The 18,130-nt window shown below is 44.1% G+C and overlaps 1 protein-coding gene and 1 long non-coding RNA gene across 2 annotated transcripts in view; one reads left to right on the top strand and one right to left on the bottom strand.

The window, feature by feature from the left end:
* The window catches only part of Bicc1 (BicC family RNA binding protein 1), a 235,937-nt gene that overhangs the window by 69,168 nt on the left and 148,639 nt on the right, over positions 1-18,130 (bottom strand). The window lies entirely within an intron of this gene.
* Positions 1,592-7,145, top strand: LOC131926499 (uncharacterized). The gene is made up of 3 exons (XR_009383501.1): positions 1,592-2,778; positions 5,298-5,356; positions 6,876-7,145. It is a non-coding gene; the product is annotated as an uncharacterized LOC131926499 (long non-coding RNA).

Here is an 18,130-nt window from a genome sequence, read left to right as displayed (position 1 = left end):
GCAAGAACAATATGCGCACTTAACTGCTGAGCCATCTCTCCAGCCTGTAAAGTAAGACTTGAAATTAGGAAAGACGCAACACTGTAGAAGACACTCATGTCTCACAATTGGTTAAAATCTGAAGCGTCCTGGTACAGGACCACTAAAAGACAGGCCATCATTGTGTCAGAAGGAATAAAGCCATTTGTCAAGGCTGAATCAAGAATACATGTGAACAGGGTCACAACAGAATAGAAAATCTAAATTTAAGGCCTAAAGATCTGGAGAGGTGATAGCTCTTAAGATTGTTGAGTACATTCATTTCTTCTAGATGACCAGTCATGCCTTTCTGCTGCCCACCTCCTACAGTTTAGGCCATACAGTCATCCCCCAACAGTGACCCCTGTCACCTTCAAATGTCCCACTCCCACCTCCAATGTCTTCCAAGTGTCTTACTACTTCTCTACCCCAAGTGTCTGGGGATGGGAGGTGCCTCATCAATCTGTCTCCTTCTTACATGTTGTACTGAGCCCCAACTGGAGGTCTTGACCCTGAGAGAGAGTCTTACCAACAAATGGTTTCTTACCCAAGAACTGAAGATGTGATTCACAAAACAGTAATGGTAAGAATTCATGTTTCTCTTCTCAATGACCAACAAAGCAAAAGAGTAAACAATAAATGAAGAATCACCACTATGTTTTTAGAAAATGGATCATATTAAGATTCAATGGACAAGGAGTTTTTTGGGTTGTTTTCCTAGGAGGCTCCATTGTGCCTGGATACCAGTCTGGTTTTAAAAACAAATTGTAAAAAGCACATTTTACAGTAGCCATTGAACTGAGACAGGAAACAGTTTTTGTTTTTAAAATGCCTATTCTAAAAATCAGTCATTATCTTTTACCAACTGTATGGCTTCTTTGTCTTTCATCTAAAAGAAGGGGCAGGGCGTGGCAGGAACCTGAGGCGGTCAGTACCAAAGCATCCACCACAGAACTGGAGGGCTAGTGATACCATCTGCTGCTGCCACCAACTTGTAAAGGTTTTCTACAGTTAAAGAAAAATTCCCCAGTAAGCTGTTAAAATAATACTTTAAGGGAAGAAGATGTCAATGTGAGGATGTGACACAGGCTGATCTCATTACTCAACTTAAGAGTTCGCTTATAATTGTAATTTTAGTAAGCCCTTAGAATGATTTTGCAGTATCTGCCCACATAATACTTGGAATAAGCTACATTTTTGCCTTCATTTATTGGGGTAACATGAGGATGAAAGGCATTTTTGCGGCATGAATATTTCACAGTAGACCTGATACTTGGTACTTGCGCTAAGTTTTGTTGCCATAGAGACCATCTAGGAGAAACCATTTAAATGCCAGCAGATTTCAAACCCATTAAAACACTGCTTTCAATTCTGGTTTCATTTATAACTTGGAAATCAGGGCTGCAATAACCACTTTTATTTTTTTTTAAATAATGTATAACCCATCTGCTTTAAAAAATAGTATTGACTTGACTCTTTGAAAAGCCTTGAATTGCCTTCCCATGAAAAATTCTGATACAACCTGGGGGATTCTGCTGCCTAGCAGGTAGTCATGGAAACAGGAATACACATTATGAGCCAGCTCTCAAGCCAGCACAGCAAGACCATAACCAAGAAGTCAGGAATACATTTCTACGGATGCTATTTATTTATTTATTTTACATCTTAATCACAATTTCCCCTCCCTCCTCTCTGCCTAGTCCCTCTCCCCCCCACTTCTCCTCTTCCCCCACAAATTCTCTCCTCCTCCGATTTCTATTCAGAAAAGGGCAGGTCTCCCATAGATATCAGCAAAACATGGCATATCAAGGTGTAGTAATGCTAAGCACCTCGGACCTTGTATTAAGGTTGGGCAAGGTGACCCAGTATGAGGTAGAGGTTCCCAAGCCAGCAAGAGTCAGAGATAGCCCCTGCTCCAACTGTTAGGAGTCCCACAAGAGGACTAAGCTATACAGCCGTCACATATATGCAGAGGGCCTAGGTCAGTCCCAAGCAGGCTCCCTGGTTGTTGGTTCAGTCCTGGTGAGCTTTGAGCCTAGGTGAGCTGATGATGTGGGTTTTCTTGCGATGTCCTTGACCTCTCTGCCTCTTACAATCCTCCCTGTTTTCCCTGTCTGCGGGAGGATTCCCCTGAGCTCGGCCTAATGTTTGGCTGTGGACTGCTGCATCCTACAGATGTTTTTTTTCAATCCACACTTGAGAAGAAATTCAGCTAATTTTGTCTTTTCTGTTAGCCTTACCTGTGGATTGTCATCAAAATATATATTTTTTTAAATCCCAGCAAGTAGTAAGACCACAGAGTGCTATAAAAATACAAATTCAAAACAGCGAGATGGGAAGAGGCCTAGATTCCCAGTCAGTGGGAGCCTTGTGCACATCTCCCCAGCCAAAGACTTCCTGTTCTCCTCAAGAAAGGTGCTGACCACAGCAGAACTGACCGAGAGACCTGGAGACTTAACTCCTATCAAAAAGTCCCACATGATACGACCCCAAGCCACCTGTGTTAAAACTGCTTCCGGCTGCACCTCTCCATGGACCCAGCATTCTGAAGCGAACATGTGCCTTCTGACCCTGCCCAGCGACACACACCACCTGAGAGCCCATCACCCTTGTCATCCTAAAAGAAATGAATCCTCTGTAAAACTACTGAACCAAGAAGGTACCACTGTTTCTCACGGTGCTGATCGGACATCTATGTTATGCCTCTCCAAGCAGTCAGGCGTCTGCAATGCCTCTCCATGGTTATAGTAACCATTTCAGGTGAGGTGGCTCTCATTTGGCAAGAGATCTTCTCAAACGTAAATGACAATAATAGATGAAAGAATGTGGTTTTTTTTTTTTAAAAAGGAACATTGATCACAGTCAATCAATATTTATAATACTGAACTACAAACCTTTAAGCAGATCAAGCCAAGCTGTGTAAGGCATACTATTACAGCAATAATAATAATAATAATAATAATAATAATAAATGTTTAAGTCACCCACCACAGAAGTAAACAACTCAGCAGCTGGGGAGGTGAATCAATTGGTTAAGCATGAGGACCCGAGTTCGAATTTCCAGGACACCTGTCTGTAACCCTAGCACTTGAAGGCAGAGACAGGTGGATTCCCAGAGTCCCCTGGGAAGCCAGGCCAGCCCAGTCCATGAGCTGTGAGAGACCCTGCCTCAAAAGATGTTGTCCAGCTAGAGGAAGATACCTGACATCGACTTCTGGCCTCCACATGCATGGTGCATGCGTACACACACTGTGCACACACATATACCATATATGCAAAAATAGGTAGTTGTTTTTTTAAAAAAGCAAACAGCTCTTGAGCCTCCTACAACACCTTAGTTCTCATGGATACTTAATCATGTCAAGAAATCCTCATGCACTCTACAAGAGCCAGAGAGCATGATACTCTCTAAAGAAAATGATTAGAAAGTATTTCCGTAGATTTTGTCCAGATGGATTTCTGACATATGCATGAAAATAAGATATGACCCAGGTGGGAAGGATAATTGAATCTAGGGGGTTACAAATCCCCAAAATGTTCACAATGACTCTGAGTGGTTGTAGAAATCAACTCAGAAACTTCTTTAAAGCCATAATAAAAGTGAATGTTCAAACTTTAATGGTCCTTTTTATAAGGAAAGAGGTTGTCTTTTTGTCAAATCCCAAAAATTTATCGTTCATTTTATAGCATTTAACTGACTAGTGGACATTTCTGCTTGTACCTCAAAGATATCCACCCATTCCCACATGAACAAAACAACCAAAACTAACTGCTCCTCACTACAGCCCCCTCTTCTCAGCTTAAAGTACAAACAGCAGACACAATCACTCAACTCACTAGCCTCAGGTTCTAAACTGGACAATTTCAGTAACTAAAGGGCATTGTGGAAACGGAAGAGCATGGGTTTAAATACAAGAGCTGTCTTACAGGCAAATTCTTGGACAAGGCAGTCAATGTTTTTAAGTCTCAGTTGACCAGTTTGTAAGGCAGGGATATAATAATGCTCTCAATGTGAGTCTTAAATGTTAAAATTAAAAGGTAACTTTCCAGAGCCAATGTGGTGGTGCATGTCTATAATCCCAGCAACTGGGAGACTGAGGAAGAGAGACTGTGAGCTTGAAGCCGGCCTGAGCTACAAAGAGTGCCCCTATCTCAGAGGTAGGGGTGTGTATGTGCGTGTGCGTGTGCGTGTGCATACACATGTATAGAAACTGAGCTAATAGGATTTGTAATACCTCTGAGGCTGGACAGAGGGCTCAGCAGTTAAGAGAACTTGCTGCTCTTGGAAAGACTCCAAGTTTGGTTGCCAACAGCCAGGATCACTCAAATCTGCCTGATTTATCTCTAGCCCCAGGCTCTAAACCGATCAATTCCAGCAGCTAAAGAGCATCATGGAAACTGAAGCTACAGGCTACACTGCCTGTAAACCCAGCTCCAGAAGGGCTGATACCTCCTTTAGACCACCAAGAGCCACGTGCACACGTGTGGAATACCGGAAGAGAGACACACGCGCTTACACATAAATTAAAATATATATATATTTTAAAGCAAGAAACACATCTCTATAACTCTCTTGGGAACTGACAAAATATTTGACCAAATTCAGGGTTACAAAAAATACATAACTAGAGGAACAATCTCTTGCCTTAACTACCCTGCCAAAAGTAGCTGACTGCAAACTCCTTTTACAGCAATAAATGAAAATTTCTTCCAAAAAGCCAACACCTGTTACAAAACAGAAACTATACTTCAGGGGCTACCCCGAGGGTGCATTTCCTGTTATATCATGCATTTCCTGTTATAGCATGCACAATCCTCCGGATTGCTAATTCAGATCTCTTCTGCAGCGTATTAATCCTGCCAGCTAAGCACCCGCTCCCAGTGCACCTCTCACCTGACCTGAATCGGTCACACTACCATGTTGCAATCCACCTGCTCCCCCACTTAGAGTCTTCCTCGTGGACTAAGGCAAGCCCTGCCCTCCAGGCAAAGCACACCTTTGGTCCAGAGACACAGCCTTCTCTTTTATCCCCCAATCCTTTCCCATCCTCTACTCTATGCCCTCAAAGTTTGAAGCCACTTCTGCAGATTCTGGGACAGCTTTTGCACTGTAATTTCTTAGGGCCCCAGTCACTAAAATTTGGAATTAATGAGACACGTCCAGCTTTTCACACGTTACTTCCTTGGTCTGCCAAAGCCACCCCACACCCGTCCCCCTTTTCCATCTGGCAAACAGTTCATCCCTTAAAGCCAACTCAAGTCTCACTCCTCTCTTCCAGAATGAGCGAGTCACTCCTAGAGGGGACGCCCATGGCACTTCGTTCTCAAGCCTGGCCTGGTGAGCTATTGAAATTTGGAAACAGGGGCCAAGTAGATGGCTTACTGGTTAAGATCACTTGTTGCTCTTAAAGAGGATCCAGATTCAGTTCCCAGCACCCATGCGGTGGCTTATAGCCTTTAGTAACTACAGTTCTGGGCATCTGATGCCTTCTTCTGATCTCCACAGGCACCAGGCGCATGTGTGGTACACATATGTGCACGCAGGCAAAACACTCATACACATAAATAAATCTAAAGGAACTTAAAAAAACAACAACTTGGGAACAAAAGTGGAGAGATCTAAAATGTAGGAACTATTACTTCCTAAAACATATTTATAAGCCAAATCCTAGCCATTCCATGTGTTCTTTTGACTAAACATACCATATACAAGCACACACACACACATGTACGTGCACATGTACATGTACACACAAACCGGATCCAGGAAAATGTGGGAACAAAAAACCCTCAATCCAAATAAATTGAGAACCATCATCAGCTTCCCCAGAAGAATCAGACACGGCTTTATTTTCAAATGCCTTGATGGTGCCTTGACAACTTGTAAATGTCAAACAAATTTCAGAGGGCAGCCAAAAACATTTTAAGACTCCCTTAAGTTTCCAAAATATAATTATAAATTTATAAGTCCTTTTCTTTACACATGCACAAGACTTTTAGAATTCAATGGGGAAATGAGCCTTCATTTCAAAAAATGAACTTGGAAATTGAGAAATAAAAACATATGCTACTTCCAGGCAATGGTCATAGTAATAATAACTACCATTCCTTGAGAATAATGCTGCCAGGACTGTGCTGGGCACTCACGCCCTGGCGGTCTTCACACAGCAATTGCACAGCCGTCCGAGAGAGGGAGCTTCCTTGCTCCAGCTTTTCAGATAAGATGATCAAAGTCAGTAAGCAAGGGCAGCTAGACATCATCAGGCTAGGACTCAAAGCCAGGTCCCCTGCTTCTGCCAACCCATATACACTCCACAAGTTAGAATGCATCATCCAGAAAACCAGAGAGGTGACTTCTCTACAGAGAAAAATCACAGCCCTGCTCATACTATCGAAGTCTGAGAAACCACCTGCCTTGCCCAGAGGAAGTGAACTAAGATTTACACCCAATCTCCCATGGTGCTAATGAATGTATATGAGTAATTTAATTTCAAATTGAGATAGAAACTACAGATTTTCTTTAGAAAGAGTTAAAAATGTGTGTGTTGAAACACACACACACACACACACACACACACACACACACACACACACACGCGGGTGGATGGGTGGGGGTGTCCCAAATAGAGATACATGTTTTTGAATAGACAAAACTGCAAACTCCATTTAGATCAGTTCTAGCTACAGTCACTTCAGCAAAAATATATCAATTACAGTTCAAAAACACAAAAGAGGAAGAAAAACGCTGCGTGGGAGAATCACTGGGGAGAAACTGATTCTGAAAGAAAAGTACAGAAATGGGAGACCAGGGTTTTATAACGCTAACTCTGCTTTTTTACTTGTTTCTATAAATCAAGGCCCCTCGTGCCAGCGGGCCTTGGTGAGCCACGTGGATTCAGACCTCCCCAGCATGGCCCTGCTCACCTCTCCTCCTACAATCTGGTAACATAAGCATAAGACAGTCTGTAAGTCTTCTAGTGGTACAAGGATGACCCGGAATTAATTACCTTACAAACACAGGCTTATCTCCGTTCACCCAATCTGCATTTACTAAGAACGGACATGCCTTCCGCTATCGGTTCCCTTGTTTGCACTTTCTAAAATTACATCCATAAAATATGGGCAGCCCTGGGGAAAGACACTATGATGATGCTTCTCAAATCTCAGACTACAGTCTCGCCTCAGTTGCCTGGTACTTGATTTTTTTTTTTTTGATGAAATAAGAATTTCAAAGAAACCACAATCTATCATATTCGATGCAGGATTAGTTAAAGCAGTATTGGAACTGAATTGTAGGAATGTCATGTTGTCTGTGCTGTTTTCAAGGAAGGAAACACTTTCTTGAAACTTGATAAGCAAGGTAACAGACAATACTGTAGTCTACCCTGCGGTAATCAGGCCATTTTCTGGGTGTCCACAATGTGTCTTCCCTCTGGGGACACAGTGGGATGATGCATCACCAAGCCTCCTAGCATCCATTGCCCCCAGACAATAAGGAAAGTATGTTACTACAAGTCTCGTGCAAAGGAGAAATGCAGCTAGCTTCAGATCTGCAGAACAAGAAATTCAGAACACAGAGCTTTCCCAAAGGCATGAACTGAACAGGGGCAGGGGGAACAAGGAGAAAACAGCAGAGAAGAAGTTTCTCAAAGACCTGAGGGAGCAGGGAGAAGTCAAGCCTGGCTGAAGAAAAGATCTCGCTAGCCAGACCCCCTTCAAGATCAAAGGCTTCATCCCAGAAGACTCAGGGAATGCTTAGGCCACAGGCCTCAACTGTCAGCCTCCTGGGGGACTTGGGGATTCTAAGACTCATGCACAGACCCTGCCCCCCCCCCCCCCCCCCCCGTGTGAGAGCCCCTAGGTCAAGGCATTCTCAGCTTCTCTTGGAGTAGGATGCTTGGTACAGGACTCATCCTTTCAACCAATTCAGCTCAGCTTTCTCTCCCCTTTCAGGTGTTGACCTCTAGGCCTTCCTCAATAAATGCTGCAGATAAACGATCTGGAAAGGTCCTTCCAGCAGCCTGGGATCTGAGGTGGGCTGGAACAAGAAGCTGGAAAGGGGGTCAGAGGCCGGTTCATTCCAGGCCCTATCTGGATTCAGTCAGCGTAGGGGTTTAAACAGAAGTATGGGCCCATCACTAATGACTTCTTTGTAGATGAGCCCACCAAAACACTGACAGGAGGACACGGGGAAAAGAAAATACAGCTATGGAACCTCTGGCCTGAAGCCTGTTGTGCTCTGGGAGGAACTACCTCAAGATTTCTATGGGAAAGAACTTACCGTGGAGTCCTAACAGGGCCATGCCTTGGCAAGTCCTAGTGGTCCTTCAGCCCAAGCTGTCAGAGTTCCTGTGACGTCCAAAGACCAGAGAACTGACTGGGAAGTTCTCATTGAAATATCAAATCACCAGAAACCAAAGGTGAACCCGGACTGTACGAGCCAGCTGCTAATATTTCGTGAAAATACACAATAAACAAAGTAAGTAGGAAATTATCATAGTTCCTTTTCTATTTCTGTGACAAAACGCCTTGACCAAAACAACTTATAAAAGACAGCATTTAACTTGGAGGCTCATGGTTCCAAGGTGAGAGTTTATGACCATTGTGGTAGAAAGCATGGCGGCAGGCAGGCAGGCATGGTGATAGAGCAGTAACTGAGAGCTCATATCTGATCCACAAGCCTGAGGCATGGAGAAAGCTAACTGGGAATGACATGGGACTTCAGAAACCTGAAAGCCCATCCCCAAGCGACACACCTCCTCCAAGGCCACACCACCTGATCCTTCCCAAACAGTTCCACCAACTGACAACCAAGCATTCAAATACATGTGCCTATGGGGGCCATTCTCATTGAAATCACCACAGACATCCTTTCATACAGATAAGAGTTCGCAAGTTTAATATGACACACACACACAATATAAAAGTCCCACCAGAGTGAGCCAGAGAGATAGCTCAGGGGTTAAGAGCAACAGCTGCTCTCTCAAAGGACCTGGGTTCAGTTCCTAGCACCCACATGGAGGATCAGAAGCATTTATAACTCCAATTCCAGGAGACCCATCACCCTCTTCTGGCCACTGTGGACATTGCATGCATGTAGTGCACAGACATTCATGTAGTCAAAATACTCATACACATAAAGTAAGTCATTAAAAGACACAAATACACACACACACACGTGTACGTATGTATGTCTCATCTGAGAAAATGTACTGAACATTTCTCAAGGCCATCACATGACACTGTGTCTCCTGCAGGGACATCATTCCTTGGTTTACCAGATATCTACAACAGGTTAGCAATATCTTATTTCTGCCAAGGATAATTTATGGAATGTGACTTACACAAAATCTTTTTTCTCTCCATCTCTATCACTGTCTCTGATTATATGTTGCTGCTGTGGATATTGATCGCTCTGTGTGCTGTGAATGTGTTGCTCTGATTTGGTTGATAAATAAAATGCTGATTGGCCAGTAGCCAGGCAGGAAGTATAGGACAGGCAGGACAAACAGAGAGGAGAATTCTGGGGAGTGGAAGGCTGAGTCAGGAGACGCTGCCAGACACTGCCGCTATGACAAGTAAGATGTAAAGTACCGGTAAACCACAAGCCATGTGGCAACTTATAGATTAATAGAAATGGGTTAGTTTAAGATGTAAGATCTAGATAGCAAGAAGCCTGCCATGGCTATACAGTTTATAAGTAATATAAGTCTCTGTGTGTTTACTTGGGTCTGAGCAGGACTGGAGAAAACTCCAGCTACATGTTGCGCGCTCTCTCTCTCTCTCTCTCTCTCTCTCTCTCTCTCTCTCTCTCTCTCTCTCTCTCTTCCTCCCCATCCCTCCCTCCCTCCATGCATGTATGTGCGCATGTGCGTGCGTGCATGCGTGCGTGTGTGTGTGTGTGTGTGTGTGTGTGTGTGCATGTGTATATGCCACGGCACGCAAGTGGAGGTCAGAGAACAACTTTTGTAAGTTGGCTCTCTACTTCAGCCATGGGACCCAGGGACCTAACTCAGCCTGTCGAGTTTGTAAACACATGCTTTCATTCACTTAGCGATTTTGATAGTTCAAAACATCCATTTTTTTTCTATAACAATTTATTTTTATTTGTTATTTACAGGTAAATGTTGCTCAATGTAGGTGCTGGGAACAAATATCAGTTCTTCTGGATGAACAATGAGTGCTCTTTGCCTCTGTGCCATTTCTCCAGTCCTGCAAAATCCATTTTATTGGAGGTCTCGCTTCTAGACATATCTGATTAAGAAGAAGCAATTTTTAGGAGAAAAAAACCAACATGAAAACGGTACAGGCACAGCAAATGGGAAGAACAGAGATGCCTGAAGCATTGGCATCTGTGGTGGTTTGAATAATAATGGCCTCCATAGGTTCATGTATTTGCATGTTTAGTCACCAGTTAGTGGAACTGTTTGGGAAGGATTAGGAGGTGTGGCCTTGTTGGAAGAGGTGTGTCACTGGGAGTAGGCGTTAAGGTTTCAAAAGCCCCTGTCTTAGTTGGGGTTTTTATCACTGTGAAGAGACACTGTGAACACTAGCAACTCTTATAAATGAAAATATTTCATTGAGACTGGCTTAGTGTAGAGGTTTAGTCCACTTTCATCATGGTGGGAAGCAGGGTGGTGCTCAGGCAGACATGATGCTAGAGAAAGAGCTGAGAGTTTCACAGCTGAATCAGTGAGTGAGGGAGAGAGGGAGGGAGGGAGGGAGGGGGAGGGAGGGGGAGGAAGGGAGGGAGGGGAAAGGAGAGAGGGAGAGAGAGGGAAAAAGAGAGAGAGAGACAGACAGACAGACTGAGCCTGGGCCTGGCTTGAGCATCTGAAACAGCAAACCCATCCCTGCTTCCTCCTCCAACAAGTCCACACCTCCTAATAGTGCCACTCCCTATGGGCCTATGGGGTTCATTTTCCTTCAAACCAGCACATTATGCCAGGACCAGTCTCTGTCTGCTGCCTGCTAGTCAGGATGTGAGCTCTCAGCTACTGCTCGAGTGCAGTGCTTATCTGCTTCCTACCATGATGATCATAGATCTGAAACTATAAGCAGGCAAACTATAAGCAATTAAATATTTTCTTTTATAAGAGTTCCTTGGCAACCAAACAGAAACTAAGACAGCATCCTAGCCAGACAGCAAGATGGCTGGCAAAGATCTGGTTAAGGGGGTGGCAACCACCCGGGGGTGCTGTTGAGCTCCCTCTCAAAGACATGTTCAATGCCAGAAGACAGTAGTTCTGAGACTGGCTGTCTCCACAGCAGCATCAGACTGCACCCCAGCTTCCCAGCTCAGGTCACTCTCCCCCTCGTCCCCAGCCAATGATGGCACATTGACACATATTAGGATGCCCTCAATCTTGTCAGAAATAGGTTTATTCCAACAAGATGGCTTTTGCCCAGCCCTACTATAGGGCAGCTGAGGTACAGTCGCATGGCTCTCCTAACCCTTCTGCCCACAAGCATACTTGTGCTTCCACAGGGGGAAGATCTGAACTGTGTGAGCTGAACCAGGCCAGCCTGCTTCTTTCCCACATATCCCTCAACAGATGATGAGGCATAACAAGAATAATGGAAGTTACTTTGTACCTGATAAAAGATGGCAGGCCGAAGAGAAAGAAGAGTCGGGCTAACTCTTGGAATGACGGCTGAAACCTCGAATTCAGGAACACAGAATGGGGTATGAATTTAGGGAGGAGACCCTGCACTCATTTGAAGACAAGCTTAAAAATGGGGCATCACCGAAGAACCCCTACTAACCTTGGGGAACTAAGAGCAAGTGGTCTGAAGCATGGGTTAGAATTCCATGAATTTCTCTGCAGCTCAAAACTCTTCACAGATGACACTGGATATATTGCTTTCATATGAAAGCCATAGAGGTGGCTGACAGGGAATGTGGGCTTTGGACTTTAGTTTTTAGTATCAGCATCCATCCGCTGAAGCATTTCTGGAAAGGCCACACATTTTGGCTTGCAGTCCGGAACAAGGGACAGTGTTCCCTTCGGGCAGTGAGGCTGCTATCTAGGACAGTGATGGCGATATCGTCAGCTCAGAAGAAATGCTGGTTTTATCATCTTCTCCCCATCTTGGTTAATATACTTCAAGTCTAAATAATACTAGTTCCTTCTTTACATGCACATGAAGCACAGGAGAACAAGGGTCCTAAAGGCACCGTCACAAGACTTTAACCACAACCAAAGGCACCTGCACTCTGGAGAGCGCAAAAGAGATGATTATTTCAACAAGCTTGAGCTGGAAGAAGATGAACCCTTCACCATGGCGTCCAGACAGGAGACCCTTCCCAAGCAGTCCCCTCCTCCACGGAAAATGACAGCCAGCAGCTACAGAAGGACATACATGGTCAGTGCATCCTCACCAGGATGGTGCATGCTTAAATCAAACTGTTTGGAGATTTGTCTCTTCCTCGTAAAAAGGAAGGGGGTACCAGCAGGATAGCTCAGGCAGTAAAGGCTCTTGCCACAGAAGCCTGGTGATATGAGTTCAAGACCTGGAACCCATGCAAAAGTGGAAGGAGAGAACTGACTCCACAGTGTTGTCCTCCGACCTCTACATGTGTACCTCAGCACATAGGCCTGCACACAAATAAATAATGAAAATGTTAAGTGGTGGAGTAATTCACCTCAAGTTAAGAGTGGATTGACTGTAGCCTAGCACAGTTTTTAAATATAGTATTTTTATTAATTCCTTGACATTTTTATGTAATAAGATTTCATACAATAATATATATTATAATATTATCACCTATATATTATATATAATATATCGCCAGTATATATTATATATACAATATATAGCACTAATTTGTGCTGTTCATTTTTCAGACACTCATGGGTATGGGGCCATCCACTAGAGCATGGTCTACCTGCAGGAGCCACACCCTTAAATAAAATTGGTTCACTTAATCTGGAAGCTATCAATTATCAATAGCTCCTCGGCTAGGGTGGAGACTCGTGAAGCCCTCTCCCTCCATGCTGGAACGTTGACTGGATTGATCTTGTGCAGCTCTTGTATAGGCAACCACAGCTGTGAGGAGTTCAGGAGCACAGCAGTCCTGTCATTTCCAGAAGACAATTTTGACTCTGGTCCTTCCTACCCTCTGGCTACTACAGTCTTTCTACCTGCTCTTCTAGGATGGTCCCTGAGCCATGGGAGGAGGCGTATGACACAGATATCTTATTGATGGCTGAGCACTCCACAGGCACCTGTGCTCGGCATATGTGCCTCACACTGGTTTTTCACATCTGCCTTTTCCAGAAAGGCCACTTCAATTTATTCCCTGGAGAATTAGAATTTACACAGCACCAAGGAGGGAAGGCAATCCTCCCCAGATCTACTTGACAGACAGAGAAACTAAACACATTGGCTGTTGTAGAAAGACACATGGCTGCCTCCGCTGCCCTCTCATTACAGACCACGGAGCATTCTTCCTTCCCCAAATGTTGATTTAATACATAGACAAAGAAAATGATTTCCTCATGTGCCAAAAGGTCAAGTTATACTCAAGGCCGCAGCAAACTTGGCAACAAACTTCCTCAGAAAAGAAGTTTTTCCTAGGGGAAAAAAAATGGGCCATTTGCCTCTTGACTGAGAATTTTAAAATTTGGTGGTTTTGTTTTTTCAGTTAATATAAAGTTACCACCAATTTCCTGAAAATACAAACATGATTTTGAAACCCTGAAGTTATGATGACAAAGAAATATTCCCAATTTACTTCAGTGTCAAGATAAAGGGAGAAAAAAAATGTTCAAGAATTCCAGATCAAGAGTCCTTCTTCATGCAGTTCTCACGTTGGACAGGCAAAGGCAACGTGCTTGTGAGTCCAAATGTATGCCTGTATATGTGAGGGGCTGTATTTAAAACAAAAATAAACTCAACTATGTCAGTATTGCAGGAATTCAGAGCCAAAGACCACAGCTAAGACACGCCAAAAATCTTATACTAACCAGAAAGTGCTTTCAAACTTTCCCAGAATGAACATTTTTATCACCATGATCGTAGGCTCCAATTTAAGTAGCCACTGGCACCTGAGCAGAAACAGTGACCTAAAAAAACCCACGCCAAACTAGCAGGTCACAGAGAGCAGTCACTACCCATTAGTGGCTGATGGTCAGAGTCAGGTAGCAGAGGTTATCATTAAACACAGCCCGGGCTCGTGTGTTTCCATCTTCCTGTTTGTCCAGACTCCTGTGTGGATTAGTATCAACAGCCATGGGTTTTTCCTGAGATGAAGTATAGGCTACACTCTCTAGGGCTGGGATTGGTAACCATCTCCTAAGACGTGTCGATGACTGGGCTCTGCACTTCCAGGTAAGGAATCTGAGAGTGAAAGCTAATGTCCCTCAGAGGCTTCACTGGCTGCCCAGCAGGCACCTCTCATGACCCTGACCAGAGAGAAGAATCTCTTGGTAGGAAGACAAAGGCCTCTGGACAACCAAGGCCAGCCATACACGGAGGTGGTAAGTGGCATGGACATCCTCAACAGCCTGTGGTTTAGCTTGTGATCTGAGGGTGATATCACGTTAGGACACAGGCCAACGAGAGAACAGCCATTTGAACTGTAACCCTCAGCAAACCCCAGGGACAGGATCAGCTGGATGCTATCAGTCATGATGCCCGGGGTGGGAGCAACTTTGAGAAGAAAGATGGTTCCTATCACTCTCACCTCTAATAGAAATCTCCATCTGGATGTACTGTGGACATATTTCCGGGATCATTCCTCTACATTTATGCTGGTAGCTTCCCTGATGACATAGGTATGCTCAAGAAAGTGTGGTGGACTAGCCCCCACTTTACCACCCAGGATACTCTTTGATCAGGGAGAAATGGGAAGTATTTAGATAGAAAGAGATACCTAGATGATGAGAAGAAAGACAGAAAACACAAGATAGCCTCGGGAGGGCCTGGGTCAAAACCCACCGGTCCAGAACTTTATTCCAAAGGGGTTTTTATAACAATGCCAAGGTGGGGGGAGGAAGACCCTTGCTAGATATAGCCAAGTGTAGACCCTTCCAAACACCTGGTACTCAGGTCCATGGTCCAATCATCCTCTTATGCAGTCCTGGAGAGTAAAGCCACTAGGAAACCTAAGTGGGCTCCAATAAGGAAGTCGCTCCTACCCCAGGCATCATGACTGATAGCATCCAGCTGATCCTGTCCCTGGGGTTTGATGAGGGCTCCAATAAAGAAGGAGCCAGGGAAGGTTAGAGGAGTCATGGTTTTTATGTGAGAATCCCATGGCACTGCCCTGGTAGACCAAGGGTGAAGGACAGAAACTACAACATCAATTTATTCATGCAGGCATGTGCCCATGGTTGCTAACCTTTGTTCACAAGCTCTCTCTCTCACACACACACACACACACACACACACACACACACACACACACACACCACACACACACACGGTCTCTCACAGAAACACATACGCACAAAATAAAAATAAATCATTTGAAGTAGCCATTAACCGGTATGACTCGGTTTGCTGCTAAATATTTAATCTGGTTTTAAAGGTATTTTTAATGCAAACTAGGGTCCCTTTTTCACTGAAAATTTGTTGAGAAATTTTTTTGTAATTCTAGAGTATGAAAACCTTTTCTGAACTTACCTGTTTAAAAACTTTAGATATTTGGGGCTAGAAAGATTGCTCAGTAGTTAAGAGCACTGACTGCTCTTCCAAAGGACCTGGGTTCTGTTCTCAGAACCCACATAGTGAGTCCCAACTACCTATTAACTCTAGGGGATCTGATGATGCCTTCTTCTGGCCTCCACAGGGATCAGGCATGCATGTGGCACACAGACGAACATGTAAAAACAAAACAGACAGACAAACAAGCCAAACACCCACATATAACAAAACAAATCTTTTTAAAAATGAAAAACGAATTTTAGATATTTATCCACTAAGCATTCTCAAAGAGAGGTAAACACACAAAACTGAGCCAAATTAAATTCCTCCTCTGCCACGGAAAATTCTCTTTTTCTCAATAAAACCCAGTTGGTCTCATGCAGAGCAGACTAAAACCCACCATCTTTCAGACAGAGTCAGCAAAGTCAGCACTGCCTCTGTCTTTATCAGTTGCTTACCTTTCTCAAGATACTTCTCCCCGGGCTTCCTCTCCCACCCCCACACTCCTCCTCTTGCTCTCTAGAGTCTGCCAAGTTCCAGGAGGATAAAGTTTCATCTTGCACAACAACCTTCTGAGGTCTGACTTCTTTTAGAGCAACCACGTTCCTTGAGATATTTTTCATCTTTGGAGTTATTCAACCTCAAGAAGCAACCGTGGAGCGTTCCACGGTGACAGGTGTCTCTCTAATGTCTGCACACCAAGAAGGCCAATTACAGTCACCCAAAAGGCAAAAACAACAGCATACGTTTAGTAATATACAGTAATGGGGCCAAAGAGCTGATGCCTATTTGTGCCTGTGAAGTGTAATAAAAATCATTATCCGAGGATATCAGAAAGATTCCATGATTAAGCTTCTCAGCATGGGGCCGGAGCAATGGCTCCTGGGTAAAGCGCTTGCTATGTGAACATGAAGCCCTGTGTTGGAACCCCAGGACCCACGTAATGCCAGACACAGTGGTGTGCCTGGAATCTCATTGCCAGGAGCAGTGTGATATGGTTAAAGGCAGAGAGAAGAGAATCGTTGACTCCAGTCTGGAATATGCAGGCACAAATATCCGATTATTTTCTTAAAAAAAAAAATCAGATTCATTTTCTGTGTATGAGTGTTTTGCCTAGATGCATGTATGTGCACCATGTGTGCGCATGGTGTCTGTGGAGATCAGAAGAGGGTGTTAGAACCCTGGGACTAGAGTTATAGGTGGTTGTAAGCCACCATGTGCATGCTGGGAGTCAAACCCAGGACCTCTAGAAGAGTGAATGGTGAGTGGTCTGAACTACAGAGCCATCTCTTGCTCCAGTTCCTCATTATTTTTACTTTATTTTTAATTTTTTTTTCTCATTCAAAATTGCAAAGCCTTAAAGTTCATGGGGGAGGGAAGACGTGTGCATGGCACTGAGTGTTTTCCTAATTAAAACTGTATTACCCAAGCAAAACAGTCTAATCCCTCAGGGATATAAGAAAGATAACGGAGCAGCTTTTTAAATCACAGGGCAAAACAGTGGCGTTAACAATCACTATGAAAGTGGGTCTTGGCACCCTCTAAGAATAAAGGGCATCTCCATGCACTGAGCTCCCCTTGAAGTTAGCAGTATCAGAAAAATAATGAGGCAAATTATTATTTTAAGAGCTTTTATCCTACCTTATAAAAATAGGGGAGGGCTGTGTTATGTAAAGTATTATGTTAGGGGTGGATTATATAAAGCTAAGCATAAGTGGCCACTCAAGCTAAGCCAATGTCCTGGAATAAAAGGGACAGCTGAGGGGGATAAAGAACACTCAGTGTGACTCCAAGTGATCTTGTGCATGGCCTTGCAGTGGCGCAGCTCACAGCCTTTGATGTCCTGGGGCTGAAAAGTAACCTAGATGTCCACTGTGGCTGGCAGGGAGGAGGAGCCAGAGAGATGGGACAGATCACATGGAACTGCTGAAGTATCTCAAGTTGTTCACAAAAAAAATCACAGGTGTCTAAGGCACACAAAAATCCCTTCCGTTTTCCAGTGTAAGAAACATTTTGTTTCTCCTCGTGTAAAGAGCCATGAGACAGTGTGACTGCAGGTTACATAAGCAGAAAGTTATGAGGTCCCTGGATTACGCAACATGTCGGAATCATGGCTGCATCCCTTCTCTTTCCACTGATAATGATAATTCCCACCGGGAAACATGCAGAAGTTATGAGGTGTTCGCGCTTGGAACATCTGGAAACTGGAATGGTTAAGCACTGGTGGGCTGTTATATAAGACGTCTTTCCATTCACGGAACTGTTACTACAGGAACGTGAGCACTGTGAGGACTGTGAACCGACATTACGCCTTGTCACTAACAGGGGTCTATCAGGAGAAGGACACAGCATGGGGTACACCTCCACCTTAGCACTTGCAAAGGGCTGCTCAGGGCTAAGGATGTCTCCCACAGTTCCTATCCACCCTGTATTTGGCCAATCTAGAAGCTCATTCAAATGA

Source organism: Peromyscus eremicus, chromosome 16_21 (assembly GCF_949786415.1).
Source record: "Peromyscus eremicus chromosome 16_21, PerEre_H2_v1, whole genome shotgun sequence".
NCBI lineage: Eukaryota > Metazoa > Chordata > Mammalia > Rodentia > Cricetidae > Peromyscus > Peromyscus eremicus.
Note: the sequence above shows the minus strand (reverse complement) of the source record. Positions and strands in the feature narration are given on the sequence as shown.